Raw genomic sequence first — 22,103 nt, forward strand, 5'->3', positions numbered from 1 at the left:
CTCTCCTATATCAAATAAGTTCAAAGATCTTTCATTTATCCATTGTTTCTGATAATTCAGTTATGTAGATGAAAATAAAGAAAGAACACATGTGATTGCTATGTGGGTTCCAATAGAAAGTTAAAGATGCCAAATACTGCAATTTAAGCACAAGAGTCTAATTGTGAAAGTTAAAGGGTGGAGGCATCTTTGATGAAACCATAACTTCTGCTGCCCTTTTAATGAGGTCTCAAGATTGCAAAAACAGGAAATACTTTGTTTCCTTTACTGTTCTTTGAATCTAGTTGGGAAGCAAGACATGGGTAATTTATGGAATGTTCTAAAAGCTGACAGAGATCATATGTTTTCAGTGATGGAACTGTGTGAGAGCATTACTGTATATTTCATAACAATTGCTATTGAAATCTTTTGTTGTCCAGCTGTGAAATATTTGAAATGCTAAAGTGAGAAAACAGTGAAAATGGTTTACTGCCCCACAGAAAGACACTGGATTAAAATATTAATTAACTTTATATCATAACTCTACCATGGATGTAATGCAAAGTAGTTTCCAACACAGTTTTTAAAAATGTGTTAAAACACAGCAAACCAAAATGCAAATTAAGCTTGGTATTAACATCCAAAGTTAAAGTATTTAAAAATTCCTCAGTAGTAATAAACAAAATTAAAGTATGAAGAAGTCCTAATTTAAAATCAATCCAGATCATCTGGTCCATTGTTAAACTTCCTGAATACTGAAGTCTTAGGTTGTTGTATGTTTTTCGGGCTGTGTGACCATGTTCCAGAAGTATTCTCTCCTGATGTTTCACCCACATCTATGGCAGGCATCCTCAGAGGTTGTGAGGATGCCTGCCATAGATGTGGGCGAAACGTCAGGAGAGAATACTTCTGGAACATGGTCACACAGCCTGAAAGACATACAACAACCCTATGATCCCAGCCATGAAAGCCTTCGACAAAACATAGTGAAGTCTTTGTCTGTGGGCAGAAAAACAATAGGGATGGGAGCAAATCTGCTTGTTGTATGCTTTCCTAACCTTGAGCTGAGAATGTGTGACACTAGGTTTCCATGGTCAAATGGGTCACCCAAATCATGATCTTCAGAGAGCTGTAGCCCAATGTTCAAATCACTGCATCACATTAGCTTTGGACTCCCTCAAAAGGGAATCCCAGGCCAGTTCCACACAGGTCTTTAACCTGCTCCCAGTTGGGTTTAAGAAACCTGAATGGGTGGAGGTTAAAGTCCTCACATTTCCCCCCAAATCCCACACTTTTGGAGGGGAGTGCATACTAGAGTAATGTGCAGAACCTGTTTTTCTTTGTTACATTAGTTCTTTCAGACTTTTGTTACCTTCAGGAGCATGTAACGCGAAGCGCCCTATTTGCATGAAAATCAGCTCAACACGAAAGCAAGCGGGAGCTGATCCTGGCTCCTCCCCTGCTTTTCATGAGCAGCCTCCTTGCCTTGGAGAGTGTTGTGTGGCATGCAGCCTGCTCCAGCCGAATGCCTCTACTCTAGAGTAGAAATAGCTTAAATTCCTATGATGGGAAGGTGAGCCTTCCTCCTGATTTTGGGAGGCTCCCAAAAAATGGACCAGCCCCCCCCCCCCCCACTGAAAGCTGGGACACGAAACAGGTCAATGTTTACCCCAAAAGCACAATCCTAGTGTCTAGATGTCCTGTCGGATCTTTTGGTAGGATAGCCAGACATCAAACAAAGCCCCCCAGAAAAAGGGATTTTCCTACTCTCTCCCTTCTCCTGGTATGTCATTTCTATGGGCCAGGAGAACTCTGGCAACAGTTTCATGGTGGCCAGGTGAGTATTTTTTAATTTTTGGGCCTGGGGGATTTGGGAGGGGGTGGGTGCTGTCTTGGGTTTTCTGGGTTCCAGCAGCCCAGAAATCCCTAGATAGCTGTGTGGATTAGACTTGGGGATAACACATAGCAATCCCCAGGCCTAATCCACACAAGGCCCACATCTGCAAAGACCCGGATCCAGGTGCCAAAATAATTTGGGACAAAGTAGGGTTTTCCTTCTTTGTCTCAAATAATTTCAATTTTATAGAGGCATCATTTGCATGCCTCCAGTAAAAATGTGTGAGTGCATGCATTTTGGGCCCTGTCTGGATGGGCCTTCAGTTTCTTGTGGCCTCGACTCTGAAGGAGGTGACAGAAACACTTCCCTTGCAGATTTTATAACAGAGTAAGGGTGTATTTAGTAAATTTATTTCCTCGGATAACCTGGTCACAAGTTATATAACACCACATGGGTTATACTTTGAATTTTGCTCACTAATGGATCAATAGCCACTGCAAATGTTGTCAACAAGGTAGGTGTAATCAAAATGGCCACAGCATCTTGGACCAAATAAAACTTCTAAGCACTCTCCAACTATGTAGATTGAAAGAAGACACATGTAAGTCATGAGTTAGATCAGACATCTCCACAAGTAGCTTTAATTACTACAAACATACTTCTCATTACCACACAAACATGGTTCAGTGCTGGCTCCAGTAGTACACAAAATTTGTGGACATGGAAGTATGATTGGGCCGGGCTGTGGTGCAGGCTGTTGAGCAGCTGCAATAAATCACTCAGACCATGAGGTCATGAGTTTGAGGCCAGCCCGTGGCAGGGTGAGCACTCGTCAATTAAAAATAAAAAATAGCCCCTGCTCATTGCTGACCTAGCAACCCGAAAGATAGTTGCATCTATCAAGTAGGAAATAAGGTACCACTTATAAAAAAAAGTGGGGAGGCAAGTTTAACTAATTTACGACCTGGAATGAGGAAGTGCCGTCAGAGTGGATGATGAAGCAGCTGCTCCCCCCTGTGGCCAGAATCGAACATCCCCTCAGGAGAAGGTTAAATTGCCTCTGCGTCTGTCTGTCTCGGTCTCTGTTTGATGTGTTTATGGGCATTGAATGTTTACCCTATGTGTGTATAATGTGATCCGCCCTGAGTCCCCTTCGGGGTGAGAAGGGCGGAATATAAATATTGTAAATAAATAAATAAATAAATAAATAAATTTCATTCAGAATAGATTGAATCCCTGTTCCATGAACTGACTTTTGTTTAACTGGGTTCAAAATAGCCTTAACTGGATTAAGATTCTGTTTATTCACCGATCTTATCCACGATATCTCACACCTTGGTTTAGATTCAAAATAGCTTCCTTAAATTTTCAATGAAAGGAAAAAGAGACTTCATTATTACCAGTATGAGTTGAACCTCAAATCTTTGAACAAAACCTCCCGCAGTATAGTTTCAGCACAGAAACAAGAAGTAGTCATGCCTTACATGTCATCAGCTAAGGTGTCTAAAAGGAACTTCTCAGCACAAACTTCTGAACCCATCCCTCTGGGAAGGATCAAAACACGGCGCAGAAAGGTACTGACCACTTAGACTGTATCAGATAGTGTCCACATCAGAATAGATACAAACCATTTTATTTACAAAGTGCTATATAAATTGTTTATAGTGAGCTGTTAAATGGGCTCCATTTTCCAAACATGGGCCAGAATGTAATAGGACTTTTACTTTTTGAGACAACTCAGCTACAGAAGATGCTGGCAAAAATGTATTTTCCCGTTCTTCTTCTTTTTGCAGCCAGCATCATCATGAAATAGGTTTTTCTGTGTGCTCTAGCCTGTTTTTGCTGTACTGGCCCTGGGTTTTCTGCCCATTGTTGCTGTAGTCACTGACCAACACATTTCATCACCCACAACTCCCTACTAAGCCAGGAGCTTGTTTGACCACATACTGTTGAAGGGGGAGCAAAAATAATTGTTTTCCACCTTAAAAGCTTGAACTGAAAAAGAAGTCAGCATGTTGGGTTCCAGAAATTTTCCCATTGTTCCTACAACATTTCATAAAATGCATTTTTCCACAATTTATACTGTCTCTCCCCTGCCCACATGTCAGGTTAAACAGTCAATTGTTACCTCATTGTTATTGCTGGGCTCCTTCAAGTCATCCATGACGAATGGAGACTTTAAAGTGAACCTTCCATGGAATTTTCTTGGCAAGATTTGTTCAAAAGTGTTTGCTTTCCAGTGAGAGTGAGAAATTGTTACCCAAGGGCACCCATTGGGTTTCCATTGTCTTTACTTGGTTATCCTTGTGGCAAAAGAATGTTGGCAAAGATTTCATATGTCAAATTCCAAGTTATTACATCTCGAGGAGAAAGAAAAATCTTAGAGAAGAAGGATAGAAAAATTAAGTTTTATTATGAAAAACATTTTCACAAAGCAGTTTAAATGCATAGAGGAGATGAGTGTGTGTGTGTGGGGGGGGGGGGGGGTCAGCGTTGTGTGAATATATTTTCCAGACAGATAAATCAAAGTTCAAAACATCTTGAGATGAATGGGGTAGAAAGAGTCCTGTAGATATCAGTGAGAGATATTAGATAGCTTGTGCCATTAGTAGCCATGAATACCTTGTGAATTCCAGATGCTTGGTGGTTCTCCAGACCTCCCATGGGTAGCAAGAAGAACCCCATCAGCTGGTATGAATCAACATAGGTCTTTGTGGTTTGTATGAATCAACTTAGCCCTTTGAAGGTTGGCAGAAATTTGGGGAGTTGCACCAGTTCAAGGTTTGGCACTCCATATTAAACCTGATTCTTTTTCCATTGTACATCACTGAGACAGGATCATATGTATATAATTTGGAAAGGACTTAGATTGTAGAAAAAGCATATTAAAATCCTGAATATCCCTTAAGGTTACTCAACTTTCTTTTCTGCTTGTGGGGATTCCCACACAATTTTGGAGGACTTGTTTCAGTCTAGAAGAGAACATCTGTATTTCATAATTATATTAAGTATTGATTCCAGCTGTGAGATGTTGGCCATCTTGCTAGTATGTATGCATAATGAACATAATTACTTCCTATGGGTGGGAGGAGAGAGGAGAGAAAGAAAGAGAAGGAGATGGAAAAAGTTAACTAAGGTCAAAGTCAAGCAAAAAAATTATTCTCAAAAGATGAAAATGGCATCAGAATATGAAAATTGAGATGCTGTTTGCTTGTCTGTATACAAAGTGTATTGAATACACCAGAGTGTGGTGGAGGCTCCTTTTTAGGAGACTTTTAAGCAGAGGCTGGATGGCCATTTGTTGTGGGTGCTTTGAATTCAATTTTCCTGCTTCTTGGCAGGGGGTTGGACTGGATGGCCCATGAGGTCTCTCCCAACTCTATGATTCTATGAATACATTTAGAGATGGGACCAAATAGAGATGAAAATAAAGGCAGACTCCTAGTTAATAACATGAAATTGTTACTAAGATGTTGAGACTGGCTTGTTATGCAGAGGACTACTGTACAGAGTGTAACTTCTACCATCCCCCAATAAATACAACGTTGTAAGGCTTACGTAAGAACTATATCATGGGGAGCACTTTGCTGGCTATGCAAACGAACAATCTACCAATGCTGGAAGACATGGGACACACATGTATGTCCTGGAAAATTCATGTGCTGCCTATAGTGTTACAGGTGGATTTTAGTTCACTCTGTCATTTTGGAATGAGGCTCTGCTCCTTCTCCTTGGATGATGGATTGTCCCTGGCATCTGGAATTGTTTCCCCAAACTCAGTGGTTTGTCCACTTGTGAACATTAGGGCTGCACATTTTCACTTATTGCATTTTGACATGCAAGGACACCTAATTTTATTTATATATTTGATTTATTTTTATCCCATCTTTCTCCTGATATAAACTTTCAAACCAGCTCAGTGTGTTAAAGCGCTGAGCTGCAGAACTTGCGGACCAAAAGGTCACAGGTTCAAATCCCGGGAGTGGAATGAGCACCTGCTGTTAGCCCCAGCTCCTGCCAACCTAACAGTTCGAAAACATGCAAATGTGAGTAGATCAATAGGTACTTCTCCGGTGGGAAGGTATTGGCGCTCCATGTGGTCATGCCGGCCACATGACCTTGGAGGTGTCTACGGACAACGCCGGCTCTTTGGCTTAGAAATGAAGATGAGCACCAACCCCCAGAGTCAGACATGACTGGACTTAACGTCAGGGGAAACCTTTACCTTTTAACAATAATCGTAAAACAATAATAATCCAAAATAATCCAAAAACAATATTAAATAATGTCAAAAGTTACCCTCTCACAACAAGGGAATCCAAGGTTTTCTGAGAAGATTTGCTTAATAAATGTTGGTACTTTGGGATATGTGTGTGTGTGTGTGTGTGTGTGTGTGTGTGTGTATTCTCAAAAAAAAGTGGAGCAAAAAGGCTGGATTTTGCACAAAAGCAGCAATTTCATCAAATACAGGGTTTCATGAAATGACTTTTCTTGTAAATAATAACAGCAACCAGAATAACAACAGACACAGCCCATCTTGTGCCATAGAACTGTTGGAGTTTTGTTTTTGTTTTTTGGTTTTTTTTTTTTGGGGGGGGGGGGTTGACATGAAATTTTTTTGACAGGCATTCACAATTTTTTTATTAGTTATCTTGATGGTCTCCATGCAGTCATGCTGGCCACATGACCTTGGAGATGCCTACAGACAATGTCAGCTCTTCGGTTTAGAAATGGAGATGAGCATCACCCCCCAGAGTTGGATTCAATTAGACTTAATATCAGGGGAATACTTTTACCTTTTACCCTTTATCTTGATGGATTAACACCTCCCTTTTCTTTCAAAGGTGAAAAATATATGATTATGAGCAGAATGCTGGATTACATGTTTGGTCTGATTCAGGACGTTTCGTGTTATGATCTTATCCAAAAATAGTTTGTTTCCACTTGGGTCCAAGAAATTAGATGATGTAACGAATGCCTTTGAACATAAAGTACCATGAATTCAACCCCAAATTCCTTGTCTTTAAGAAAGAAAAGCAACCCGGGGGGGGGGGGGGGGGTCGAGCAAACTGCCAGCACTGAAAGGGTTAAGCAGTTACTACTTTTCATCAGTCTTCTATTTAATATTCTAGCCTCCCATGAGTGCTTTCCAATGGGGGGAAATAATCCATTGGAGTAGGACTTCATTAAGTATGGCTCACAGCCTATGGCTTTAATCTTATATACAGAGACAGATGCACAATTCAAATAAATGCAATGAATCCTGTGTTATCCTAACTAGATGTTCCTATGATATCATATGTTCCTCATCTGTGTGCACTATTAATGATAAAGTGCCGATTGGCTGGGAAGTAGGCTTATTGCAAAACTATAGTGCGTACTTGACACCTGATATATAAAATAAAACAGGCAACATCTTCCAAGCATTCTTCTTCAGATTTGTGCCCTTTTATTAAATATTTTAAAACAAACTCATTCAAGCACATTTGCACTGCCAAGATAAACTCGTGGAAATGTCACTTCATTCCTTAGGGTTTACAAGAAAGGGCCCACATCAGATTATGTACATTAATACCTCATTGGATCCAAATGGTAAAGAATTTCTTTAAATATTCTGCATCTGCTTTGTGTGACAATGGCCTGCTTGAGGGTTTTTCAATCACAACACATCTGGTTATGAAATGAACGATTCCTTCTAAAATAAATACTTCTGTCTACTCCTCCCTCTGGCCTCACCCACTCTCCGCTCTGTTGGGGCTCACATTCCAAGAAAGCAGAATATAATAAATTAGCTTCCAGAGTTTAACAGTCTAACTGATGATTGCTATCAGCAAGGTCATTCAGCAATTCAGGCGGGTATATAAATAATCTCAAGCTTTTGTCCAAATAGGATTTACTATGGATTTGTTACACTGAATTCTGTAGGTAGACTGTTTTAATAGTATACTTAGAGACATAGATGCACCAGCTTTTCTGACTTTCCATCTAAATGAAGAGAATGTTTATCCTAAATAGAGACTATTGTATATTCCACATCAGGTTTTACAAATTCCCAGGGAAAAAGGTGTAGCATTTTTGTGACATCATTTGGTAAGGCATATTGAGCAGAAAACATAAAACTAAAAACCTAAATAGTTTCTGTGGGTTATTTTACATTTTCCCCATGTAATTTGTATTAGTTAAAACTGGCTATTTAAAATAGAGAAAGCATGTTTAAATGTAAACACTCAATTAACGGTTTCCTCTTCCTTGCTGCTAACAATTCTACTTTTGGCATAGCATACAAAAGCCAACACTGTTGAAACTGGCCTCAAAGGTGCCACTTCACTCCAACTAAAAGGTGTTTGGGGCACGATCTATCTACCTCCCACTGAGGTCAATGAAATAACAGCTCAGTTTTCTACATGTATAGTTAGATATGAGCCAAAGGGGACTCATTCCCAGGTAAGTGGGTACAGGACTGAAGCCTTAAATGCCTACTAAACAAGGGCATTTGAAATCAGTGGAGATCAAAATACATTAAAAGGTGTGCTTGGTTTGGATGAAAGGCTACAGATATTTTTGCTGAAGTGGAATAATATGGCAGGTTTAGTTTAGCATTGTTGCTATTATACTATTGATATTTTAAAGTATTTCTGTGTTTTTGCTTATACATGTTTTGACTGAGACATCACAATATGATCCTGTACATATCGACTAAGAAATAGGCAATCACTGTCAAAAAAAAGCATGGTTAGGACTGGAGCCACAGTCCATTCATAGGTTTACTTTTGAGCAGGTGGGGGTATGAGTGTTCTGTTATACGAGGGTTATCCAGAAAGTAGATTACGTTTTGGAATTAAAAATGAACATAGTATAGGAGAAAACATTTACCATATGCAGTTGAAAGCCACACCCAAATACCACTTCTCAACATAGTCGCCATTCAGATCTAGGCACTTATCATAGCGATGAATGAGCTTTGCAACTTCTTCCCCACAAAACTCTTCTGCTTGCGTTCTCAACTACTTGTTTCCAACAATGGGGGCTGGCAACACAGCATTTTGGTGACGATGCACAGCTGCGGGAAGGGGTGACCGGCTGGTTGAGGACACAAGCGGCAGAGTTTTGTGGGGAAGGAGTTGCAAAACTCATTCATTGCTATGATAAGTGCCTAGATTTGAATGGCGACTATGTTGAGAAGTGGTATTTGGGTGTGGCTTTCAACTGCTTATGGTAAATGTTTTCTATATTTTGTTCATTTTTAATTCCAAAACGTAATCTACTTTCTGGATAACCCTCGTACTTGGAAGCACCCATGACAGCCCTTTTAGAACCAAAGGATGGTGGTAGGGTGAATAAATAATATTAGTTATGCTCCCACAACACCATCCAAAAGTGAGCATTGTTAGTGCATAAAAGTGTAAAAATAGAATAAGATGTTATTCCTTTGATTTTCATTTTCATTTTTATATTCTGCCTCCATTAAATTTGCCATTGTATGCCCTATTTACTTCCTCTTCTTTCCCTCTTTTGAAATTTATCTAATCATTTGTTTAATCACTGTGTACTCTATTTTATTTTAAAACCCCAGTAGCTATTTGGCACATCTCATTAACCGAATGAAATCAAGCAGACAATTCAATAGGAGGCAAACATTGATCGAGTTGGTGCTTTTAACTCGGAAGGAAAGTGGGAGGAAATGGAAAAAATATTTTAGTTCCTATTTTACTTAAATTGACATTTTTCCTGATGAAATGGTATGATATAAAAAGGAGAATGTTTAGAAAAGATGAGACAGTGTTTCTGATTTTGTTGTCACCAACATGCATTTCTAATCATGTGAAGTTTGACCCATGCTAAAAACACTTGGGTTAAGAATACTTTTAAAAATCACAACAGCCCTATTGGATCAGACCAGGAGCTTATTTAGTCTAGTGTTATTTCCCTCAGTTGTTAAATTGATGCCTGAGGGTAAACCACAGGCACAAAATGAAGTTATCATAGCCTTCAACTTGTATTCCTCATCATCACTAGCATTCATTCTTATTCTCTATCACTTTGTCTCATCTCCTTTTAAATCCATCACTTAAACTTGTAACAGCAAATGTTGCAATTAAATCCACTGGTATTTTCAAGCCCTTATTGTTGCTTGCCCTTATCTATTTTCTCCATGTATACTTTTTGAGACCTCCTCTCTCTGATTACTTGTTTGCTATATGTCTTGTAGTCCTGTATCTGTTAAAGTGAAGAACAGTCAACTGAAATTACGTTTGATAATAGCATCTGAATTAAGTATTTATTTAATTTATCTAATTTTCTTATTTATGAAGAAAAGATGTTCTACCCAGGATCTGCACTTGAGTCTGTGAAAAATACATCCCCCCCTCCATTATTAATGGATTTATTTTTTTTTGGAAAAATGCAATTTTGCCATTTTTTACAGCAATGGTTCCTGACCTTTTTTTGACCAGGGACCACTTTTGAACCAGTTTTTGGTCAACTTTAGATTCGGTTTCGTTATTTGGGATGCTGATTCAGAAAATTACATTGGATTGACCACCTCAGCTGTAGTTTCTGATACAGAACATACGCCATCCAGTTTTCTGAATTTTCTGAATCAGCAACTCAAATAACCCCAGACACCAACGCGCCACATGGAACAGCTCCACTCAGAGGGAGGGAGGGAGGAGAAGTAGCAGTCAGGAGGCTTGTTGTCTTGCCTTTTGTGTGGGTTTCAGCTTCTGCCTTCTCAACATCCCTGTTGCCTCGACACTATAAGAGGGTTTCGCGAGACCAGTCGTTCTTGTTGCAACAGTGTAGTAACGGTGATGCTGCGGACCACTGGTGGTCCATGGACCATAGGTTGGGAACCACTGCTTTACAGAATGAATGTCATTACAGGAACACAAAATGTGTTAGGAATAACTTGGTTTGGTATAGAATTATCATATTCGGTGTACTAAAAGTACAGTTTACTTGAAAAATAACTAGAAATTGTCTTCGTTTTTCAATTTTAGGTTTTTCTTCCAAATGAAACTACATGATCCTAACTGTAAGAAATACATAAGTAAGAAACACTACGAGACCTCTTTGTTTTAGTCAGCTTATGAGAATCAAGCAGGAAAAAAGGTAAGTACAGAAGAAACTGTCATAAGTCATGAAATACAGAAATTAGTTTGTCTCACCTGCTCCTTCATAGTATCAAGCTGAGAGAGAAAGCACTCAGTTCAATAGAAAGAACTGAGAAAAAGAAACCATGGTTTGATATTCTACAGCAGTGCTTTTCAGACTGATTTGGGGAAGGGAGCTGACTCCCTCCCTTTTCCAAATGTGTTAGTGGTCATTACCATATTTGTACCATTTGGGTGCAATACTTTCTTTACTTCTGGAAATTAGTTGATCAGTCTTTGCTATGAGGAATTGCATCCCAAATTCTCATGGATTTACCTTAAGGTCACTGGAAGTCATAAAAACATACTTTATCAACAAGATAATTAGATTAATTTTATTACAGTGACTGTTTAGCTTCTGCTTCCATTTTATTGCTATGATGCACTTGGTTTTTTATTTTTATTTCTGATTTTTTCTGATGCCTTGAATGGCCTGTGTTTGAAATTTACAAATATGCCAAATGAATGAGTGGTTCCTTCACATGACTTTTAGTTGGAGCCAGTACTGTTTGCTTAGTACTGTAATATGAAAGCTACATTGAAGAGTTCTCCTTTTTCCCAGAAGGGATGGCCAACTCACTGAAGCTACCAAAGCAACTGCTCTGTATTATTTTTCAGTGTCTTTGTGATTTGGAATAATATATTTTCTGCAGACATACCCATTAAAAGCAACCAGATTGTGACAAAACAGCATTATATTTTATTAGCATATCCATCTTCCAAAATGGCACTGTCACTTCCTTAAATTTCCTTCCTTTATCATGTCGATATACTTACTTGAACATTGCTGTCCTAGTCTGACAAAACGTCTCTTCAAAAAAAACATGGGATTTTTTTAATTTGAACTCTGGAGCCCACTGAATAGAATGTCTCAGGGCATTTGTGGAGAAGGGGAAAGTATTGATTTTTTTATCCAGCTACTGTGCAGAGTGAATATGTACTTCAGGCTTTAATATTTGCAATCACTCATCCTTCCTCTTTTCCTTAAGTCAGCAGTGGCTGCCTTCTTTCATTCTGCAACGGTACTGCTTTTGTGTCTAATGTCCAAGGAGCTGAATTTTAAAGTCACTTCCCACTTTTGCAAATTGCTTGTTCTTAGCAGCTGAAGAAAACTGCTAAATAATTGTCACTTTGCATATTTAATGTAGTGTCTAGATTGAGATTGTACATGCTTTGTAATTGACCATGATGGGGGGTCCTACCCAGGCCTGTAGCGAGGGGGGGGGTGTTTAGGGGTTCAACCCCCCCCCCCGAAATTTTTCAAGTTATAAAAAAAATCTCGTTTACTCATGAATTTTAACTGGTTAACCAAATCCCCATGCTAAGTCTATGAGATGCAAAACATTAAGAGTCCCTCCAGACACTATCTCAAGCAGATATTGACAGGTTTGTAGCGGGGAGGGGTATGTGCTAGGGGTTCAACCCCCCCCCCTGAAATTTTCAAAACCCCTCCCGAAATTTTTTTCTGGCTACGGCCCTGGTCCTACCTTAATTCTTGGAATTGAAAGTTGTTTTGTTCTGTCAATATTGTTTCAGTTTTTACTAGTTTACACCTCCCCCCCTTCAACAAACAACTGGCTCCCTCTGTTGAAAATCGTACATACAATATGAATTTCTTCCTCTCATAACCAATACAGTAGAGTCTCACTTATCCAACACTCGCTTATCCAACATTCTGGATTATCCAACGCATTTTTGTAGTCAATGTTTCCAATATATCGTGATATTTTGGTGCTAAATTCATAAATACAGTAATTACTACATAGCATTACTGCGTATTGAACTACTTTTTCTGCCAAATTTGTTGTCTAACATGATGTTTTGGTGCTTCATTTGTAAAATCATAACCTAATTTGATATTTAATAGGCTTTTCCTGAATGCCTCCTTATTATCCAACATATTCGCTTATCCAACATTTTGCCAGCCTGTTTATGTTGGAGAAGTGAGACTCTACTGTACATTTTAATCCATTTGGTGAATCTCAATGCATTTTATTTATTTATTTATTTATTTGGAAAAATCATGCTTTACCAACACCACTGAAAGGGAGGAGATAGGCCTGTTTCCCAGCAGACTTCAAAGATGCCACCATTATCACACTTTTCAAAAAGGGGGAAAGAACAGACAGTGGAAATTATCGAGGTATCTCCCTTCTAATCTTCACTGTGAAAATTCTCTCAAGAATCCTTGAAAACTGCTTTCTATTTATTCTAGAAGACATTCTCCCAGAATCTCAGAATGGCTTCCGCCCCTCCAGAGCAACAGTGGATATGATTTTCACTGTATTCTGGAAGAAGCAAAGACCACCAGCATTAACGCAATGATCCAGTGCCATCAATTCCGCTGGATTGGCAACATTGTCCAAATGCCCGATCACCATCTCTCAAAGCTATACTATGAACTCAAGAATGAAAAATGGAATGTTGGTGGACAGGAAAAGAGATTTAAAGATGGACTTAAAGTTAACCTTTAAAACGATGGCATAGACACCGGGAACAGGGTAGCGCTCTAAATTTAGGTCAGCTGTGGAATTCAAAGACGCATGAATGGAGGATGAAAAGGAGAAACCTATCAAGAGGAAGGCACATCAAGCCAACCCCTGTTGGAACTGTCTTCCACCTGGAAACCAATGTCCTCACTGCAGAAGAACATGCAGATCAAGAATAGGTCTCTAGAGTCACCTACAGACCCGCCTCCAAGACCCTACACTTGGAAGGCAATCATACTTGGACACGAGGGATTGCCGATGATGATGATGAGGCCTGTTTCCACTGCTTATTCATACATTTACAATTGAACAACTGCAGTGGGTTCCCTGTTGTGCTCACAGGTGGCATCTGTGGTAAAACCAGGTCAGTTCATGCAATGAAAATAGCAGAGCTATAATGCCAAGTTTGGAAGAGAGAGTGCCAAATACTTAGCTTCCAGATTAATTTTATGAAGGTAGCTGGCCTATTCTGCCATCTCAAATCTGGATATGTAATTTGAATATCATGAAAATTACTATAATTATGTACAATATTAATTTGCAATTTAATTATGCAAATTCAACACATTAATGATGGTATTTTTCTACTACTATCTTTCAGTTTTGGGAACATTTTTATAGTAACCATTGTTCTGAGAGAACCAATATACAAAGTGCTGGACCAGGGGAAGGGAGATCCAAATTAAATTATCTGTGTAATTTACCATGACACTTATGAATATCACTACCTTTTGGAAAATCTATTCTGCAGGGTTATTGTGTGGAGAAATACTGAGAGAGAATCCATAAAAAAGTGGCCTAAACCTCCTCCCTGACACTTGCTGCTTAAGGAAATTGTCTCACACTGACTTACAATGGGACTATCTGACTAGCTCTTTCTAACTGATAGTGATAAAGGCAGGCCATGCTTATTCCCTATAATAATAATAATAATAATAATAATAATAATAATAATAATAATAATAATAATAATGTAGTAATTGTCAACATCAGAAGAGGAATTTTCCAGGGAGACTCATTGTTCCCTCTGCTTTTCATTATTGCCATGATCCCTCTGTCAACAATCATACAAAAAACAAATCGTAGCTATCAAACATCTAAGAAATCTCACAAAATTTCGCATCTGATGTACATGGATGACCTGAAGCTGTATGGGAAAACGAAAACTGAAATCCAGTCTCTGACTAACACTGTCTGAATTTTTAGCACTGATATCAGCATGGACTTTGGTTTGGACAAATGTTCGACAGTGGCATTGAAGAAGGGAAAAATCATTGAAAGTGAGGGCATAAATATGCATAATGGCCAAACAATAAAGTATCACCAACAAGAGGCCTATAAATACCTGGGCATATTACAGCTGGACAACATCAAGCATGAACATGTGAAAACTGTGGTCAGCAAAGAATACACACAAAGGGTCAGAAAAATTCTCAAAAGCAAGCTCAATGGAGGTAACACCATCAAGGTCATAAACACCTGGGCCATACCTGTCATAAGATATACTGCTGGCATCATAAACTGGACACAGATGGAACTGGACAATTTGGACAGAAAAACAAGAAAACTCATGACCATTCATCATTCACTGCACCCTCGCAGTGATGTTGACCAGCTATATTTGCCTAGAAGATCAGGGGGCAAGGACTCTTACAAGTAAAACAAGCAGTCAAAGAAGAAGAACATGCCCTGGCAGAATATGTAAAGCAAAGTGAAGAACCTGCTTTGATTGAAGTCAAAAATCAGAAACTCCTCAAAACACAGCAGACAAAGAATCAATACAAGAAAACGGCACTACAAACTAGAGCTGACAGCTGGCACAACAAAACATTGCATGGAAAGTTCCTTGACAAAATTGAAGGAAAAGCTGATAAGGAGAAAACCTGGCTCTGGCTCACAAATGGGACACTGAAGAAGGAGACAGAAGGCCTGACCCTTGCAGCCCAGGAGCAAGCCATCAGAACAAATGCAATTAAAGCCAAGATCAAAAAATCAGCTGACCCAAAATGCAGACTGTGCAAGGAAGTTGACGAAACCATTGATCATATCTTCAGCTGCTGTAAGAAAATCGCATAGACAGACTACAAACAGAGGCACAACTATGTGGCCCAAATGATTCATTGGAACTTATTCCTCAAGTACCACCTTCCAGCAGCAAAGAACTGGTGGGATCATAAACCTGCAAAAGTATTGGGGAATGAGCACGCAAAGATACTGTGGGACGTCCGAATCCAGACTGACAAAATTCTGGAACACAACACACCAGACATCACAGTTGTGGAAAAGAAAAAGATTTGGATCATTGATGTCGCCATCCCAAGTGACAGTCGCATTGACGAAAAACAACAGGAAAAACTCAGCCGCTATCAGGACCTCAAGATTGAACTTCAAAGACTCTGGCAGAAACCAGTGCAGGTGGTCCCGGTGGTGATGGGCACATTGAGTGCCGTGCCAAAAGATCTCAGCCGGCATTTGGAAACAATAGACATTGACAAAATTACGATCTGCCAGCTGCAATAGGCCACCCTGCTGGGATCTGCGCGCATCATCCGAAAATACATCACACAGTCCTAGACACTTGGGAAGTGTTCGACTTGTGATTTTGTGATATGAAATCCAGCATATCTATCTTGTTTGCTGTGTCATATAATAAAATAATAATAATAATAATAATAATAATAATAATAATAATAATAATAATGTAATGTGGTATTTCTTTTCTTTTTTTTAAAGTGTATGTTGTTTAGGTACTATGGCTATTTAAATGCTATTGTGTATCATTGTCCCCTCAACACATTTCTCCACCAGTTAGCCAAGAGCCATTGTTAGCGTTTGCTCAAGTGAGAAGAAGTAATATTATCCACAACAGTGATACACAAAGTTGAGGTCCATGGACTAGCTCCAGTCCCCAAGTCATAGGCTAGCAGTCCTTGCCAGTTTCCAGGAAAGAAAGAAACAGCTGTAGTCAGTGGGCACAAATGCAGTCCTGGTCCCTGGTAAATTGAAAAATAGCAATTTTGAGAATTACTGGCTGACACCTTGTAAAGTAATTATGATGTTTACAGTTTGCCTTATGCCATCACAATTCACTTTTATGGTTGTTGCACATGCAATGACTGAAATCCCACCACCACCATCTATCTTTTCAGCTATACCATTCGACTTCCCCTCAACATGGCCATATCTGTGTTGATGGAGAGCAGAGAGATGAGCCGAAATGCATCCAGGTCTATTCCTTTTCATGGACATGCTGCAAGAGGCATCTGTAGGGACCTCCATTCTTCTGCAATAGATCAATGGCTTCTAAAAATATGTTCTTGGAGCAACATTAGGAGATAAATTTACGGAAATATAACTACATCTCTGTAGCTGTATCCTGATACAGGATCTTAGCCCAAATTTTCAAAGCTCTGATCTCCCTCTTAATCATCCCCAGATTGTGTTGGTGTCATCGCCATAGGCTATCACTCGTGGTCAAATATGATTGCCTTCCAAGAGTTGGGTCCTGGAGGTGGATGCTTAGGTGATCTATTCTTGATCTGCGTGGTTTTTTTATTTTTGCAGTGAGGACATGGGTTTCCAGATGGAAGGCAATCCTGACAAGGGTTGGCTTGATGCTCCTTCCTCTTAACATGTTTCTCCCTTTTGTACTCCATTTGTGCATCTTCAAATTCCACAGCACTGTTGGTTACAGCTGACTTCCAGTTACAATGCTCAAGGGCTAAGGCTTCCCAGTTCTCTGTTTTTATGCCACAGTTTTTAAGGTTATAATTAAGCCCATCTTTAAATCTCTTTTGTTGCCCAGCATTCTGTTTTCCATTCTTGAGCTGAGAATATAGTAATTGCTTTGGGAGATAGTGATCAGGCATTCGGACAGTGTGGCCAGTCCAGTGAAGTTGATGGCGGAGGATCATCACTTCAGTGCTGGTGGTCTTTGCTTCTTCCAGCACACTGACATTTGTATATATGTCTTCCAAAGAGATTTGCAGGTTTTTTTTCAGAGGCAACCCTGATGGAATCATTCTAGTGTTGGTACGAGGGTTGAATGAAAAGTAATGCCTCCACCTTCGTAACTCCTCAACAGATGGCAGTACTGATATGCGGCAGGTACTGGCTTGTTCAGTAGACACTCCTCTACAGTTCCATTTGGCGGGAAGCCTTAGCATTGAACAGTTGTGTTGTTAAAGTGTGAAGTATGGGCAGACAGTCGGTCAATGTGAGTTAAGCAACATGCAGTCATTGAATTCTTGACAGCAGAAGGTGTCATCCCAAAGGAGATTCATCAGAGAATGCAAGCTGTTTATGGTGATTGTGTTGATGTGAGTACTGTGCGTTATTGGACAAGTAAGTTTAAAGATGTTGAGGTGGGAACATCTGACTTGTGTGACAAACAAAGAGTTGGACATCCTGTGACAGCAACCACTGAGTTTCACAAGCAAAAGGTTGACAGATTGATTCAGGACAATTGTCATTTCACTCAGAGAGAAATTTCAAGCATAATTGGCATTTCACAAGAACGTGTGGGTCACATTATTGCTTTGCTTGGCTATTGGAAGATCTGTGCACGATGTGTACTGTGAATCGCTGGTTGTGGAAACAGAGTGTCAACTTCTTCTGTGACAGCTTCAGAAAACTTGTTCATCATTGGCAGAAATGTATCCAATTGTCTGGTGATTATGTGGAAAAGTGAATAGTGGTAGTTAAAGAGCACATTCTAAGGATTATTTCTGCATTTGATTTATTAAAATATTCCCATCCAAACCCAAATAACAAAGCTGGAGGCATTACTTTTCATTCAACCCTCGTATATATATATCTGTGAGAAAGGGAGAGAGAAATCTGTGTGAGAGAAAAGGGGAAGTCAAGGCCATCACCATTTTCCACCATTCTTACCTCTGGGATGCAGTGTCCAGTAACCCACTATACTCCTCAAGAGCAACAACTTAGCCACTTCTGCTCCTCAAAAATTCATTTCCTCGCAGTCCCAGCATCCATTGAGTGAGCATAAGAAATGCAATGTAAGCTTAATTCTACAAGAACTATTACTGAATCAAATTAAAGCACAGATCATATGACCCTCACTGGCACACTCATCTTGGCCAAAGGAAAGAAACCTTCTAATATTGTAGGGAAGAGACTGACAGTGTAGCAGAAACTGGTTAGAAAGCAAAAGCACAAAAACACCTCCCAACCTAGCTTAACAATTCTAATGTAATTATTATTTTACCTAGTCCAATGAGATCAGTATTCAGGATTTAAGCAGTAGAAGCATTACTCTAACAGCTTACTCATTACAATATGCCAGCTGGGATTACACCATGTCAAATACAGCAAACTCTCAACTTCTCTGTGGCATTCAATTTTGTTGGGAGAGCTAGGGTAATACAGCAATGCATAATCTTGCTGACTGCAATATATATCAGAAAATGGCTAACAAAGCAGTCTTTGCTTCACACTCTTTCCTTTTGACAGCCCACCAAGAAAAAAAAAGAACTTTGGTGTACCCTATATGAAAAGACCAACATTTTTGGGAGAAAACAAGTCGTTTCTCTTGGTTCTGACCAGACATGACTACTATATTGCAAAGGACCGAAGTACGTTTGTGATAGTGCTATTCACAATAGCTTCTTTGCAGACACCATGATAGTTTCTGCAGCATTATAAGATTTATTTGGAGTGGGTGGTTATGCAAAGCACATGTCCAAACACAGTTCTAGCATTGGGTGAAGCGCATAGAGCTTCATTGCATAGAGGTAGAAACCAACACAGAAGTAGCATCATTACCAAAACTCCCATCTCATACATTGTATGATGCCCATTGCTGGCCTGCCACTTCTAGCTATTGATGGACAAAACTCATCAATAGGCCCTGATTGCACTATAGTCACAGGACTTACCTGTTACAATAAGATCTGGGGGCTTTTGTGGCAGCATGTTGATGACATTGGGGGGTGGGTGATTGTTCCCCCCCCCCACTTGCTGAAAAAGTAGGGTTTTTTCTTTTAATTATTTTCACAATAATTTCAAAGTGTTTTTTTTTTCAAATTAAAAAGTGGGACAGCAGAAAGGCAAATTTACACTTTTCATCTGGATGTGTAGCGTCACAGTGAAGTGTTGCCATTACATAGTGCTAGCAGAGGTGCAAAGAAGAAGGTGACAAGATCAGTAAGTTGGCACTATCCAGATTGTGGGAATGCCGTGGGTTAGCAGCTTGTCTCCATACATCCATACTCAGAAAGTTTATGGATCCTTCACCTTTTAGTGAGCTTTTAGTGGTGTTCAAAAAGAGTAGAAAACCCTCGTGTGTAAATGGAAACAACCGCAGACAAGTTAAATGGAAAAGGAAGGCTCCTCCTCTGCACCCATTCAAGCCTACCCCTGGGCCCACCTTGCCCAGATGCATTGAACATATTGGGCATGAACACATAGGACTCCTAAATGACCTATGTTTCAGCTTGTACACTATGAATGTTATGTTACACATTACAACCTGGCCACAGGGGAGAGACAAATTTGGGTTGCAGTGGGTGTGCATGGAGTGATGGCATTAAAGCACATTGTTTGTAATACCTGATTAGCAAATGAGAACAGAACCCTTCTATATAATGATACGTGATTTTCATGTTATTTCTTTCTTTCACCATCACTTTGAGTGAAATCCAAAACATTTCTTTGGTGCAAAAAAACAATTTGGTGGGATATGCTAGCTAGATCCAGGTCTGAAAATTTCCTATTTATATCTGTCCTATGAATCTTAAGAGGCTTTGTCCAGACACAGTCTTCTAGTGAATTCAATTTCTGCTTTTTTTGCTTGGAATTGCATTTGTAAGCTGTTGCTGTTACCTGATTCTTTGATATCATATTGCTATTATGGATAAGATGGTTTATTTAAAACATATTTCCCAATAAACCTTGTTTTGAAAGGAGAATAGGCAAAGAGAGAAGAGGAGGTGAATTCCCCCTGCAGTTTTGGAAAAATCTGTTTCCAATCATTGTCATTAATGCATAGGCATTCTGAAATATTACTTCCATCAGAGACATAAATAATATCATATTTGTGCATGCCAGGGGAGTGGGGATGAATACGAGGAGGAAGATCGCTTGAGAGCTCAGAAAAGTAATAGAGGTTGTGCAGACATGTATATTTGGTTTCTCTTTCTCTCATTCTTCCCTGTGACCCCAATGGCACAGTGGGTTAAACCCTTGTGCTGGCAGGACTGCTGACCTGAAGGTTGCGAGCTCAAATCCAACCCAGTTAGAGCTGGGATGAGCTCCCTCTATCAGCTCCAGCTCCATTTGTGGACATGAGAGAAGCCTCCCACAAGGATGGTGAAAACATCAAAACATCCGGGCGTCCCCTGGGCAACATCTTTGCAGACGGCCAAGTCTCTCACACTTGCAGTTTCTCAAGTTGCTCCTGACACGGAAAAAAAAAACTTCTTTGTTATGTAGCATTCTCTCTCCTTCTTTTTATACCCACAGCAATCCTTTGAGGTAGGTTAGGCTGAAAGAGCACTAAAATTCTTTTTCTCTTTTATGTTTTTCATTCATTTTTCCACCACATGGTTTTTTCCAGTTGGAGAAGCAAAACCTGCCCCATCATTGTCTTTATGTCATTTTCAACTTATGGCTACTCTAGAAACTTAGCTAAAACCTGTTCAATTACATTTTCTCACTGATTGGTATTTTTCCTCTTTTGTATCCCTTTCCACATGTGCCAACATGTTCAAAAGTGGCCATTATCATAAAATTAGAAGTGTAGATGTAAAAGAAAAATTAACTTGTTTATATAGTTAAACCTATAGAAATTCATTGAAATACCTATTCATTGCAAAACAGCACTGCACATCATTGAAAATCATCCCAGTCAGTTTTAGCAAAAAGGTGTTGTGACTCAATATTGCTTCCAGGAAACACTAAGCCCAGAGTTTACCTTCCCCTTAACAGAAAGGTATTAGCATTCACAAAAACCATGATTTGTTAATAACCCAGGGACAATCTGTAACTTCAAAATCCAGCTGAGACAATAATAGTAGCCGGCTTAAAAGGTAAGATTTCCAATGGAGTGAGCACAATAATGAATTCCTTTAAAGCATAAAAGGAGATTCATCCAACTGAGTTCACCGATAAAGAAGATGGACTATTCTGTTTGTTGTGATGGTTTTTCTTTTTAACCTTGTTATGCATAATGACTTAGATTTAGTATAAATCATCAGTGAGAAGAACAGGTTCTCTCAGGAAGCCTCATGCTGAGCGTCTGGTGTTTTCACCTTGATGGCTGGATTAAAACTTCTCTCTGGTATACTCAGGAAACATATAGGGTCAATTGCCCCTATGTTTCAGATATGGCTGTTGAATTCTAACTCCTACCAGTCTTTTGTTTGAGTTGTGTTAACAAGCAGTAGACTAACAATACTTAGGGCAGCACTTTTCAAGCTATGAAATGTGAAGAACTCATTTTTCCCTCCACAAAATACACCAGGGACAGGAACCCATTGGTTACAATTCTTTCTTTCATTCTTGCCAAAAACCAAAAGCCAATGGCTCATGAATTGACATTGCCACTTTGAGAAGCAATGAACCATGAGGATGCACACTTCTGTTTTTTGTTTGAATGCAACAGAAACAAGTACCAAATGTCATGCA

Source organism: Anolis carolinensis, chromosome 1, assembly GCF_035594765.1.
Source record: "Anolis carolinensis isolate JA03-04 chromosome 1, rAnoCar3.1.pri, whole genome shotgun sequence".
Lineage (NCBI taxonomy): Eukaryota > Metazoa > Chordata > Lepidosauria > Squamata > Dactyloidae > Anolis > Anolis carolinensis.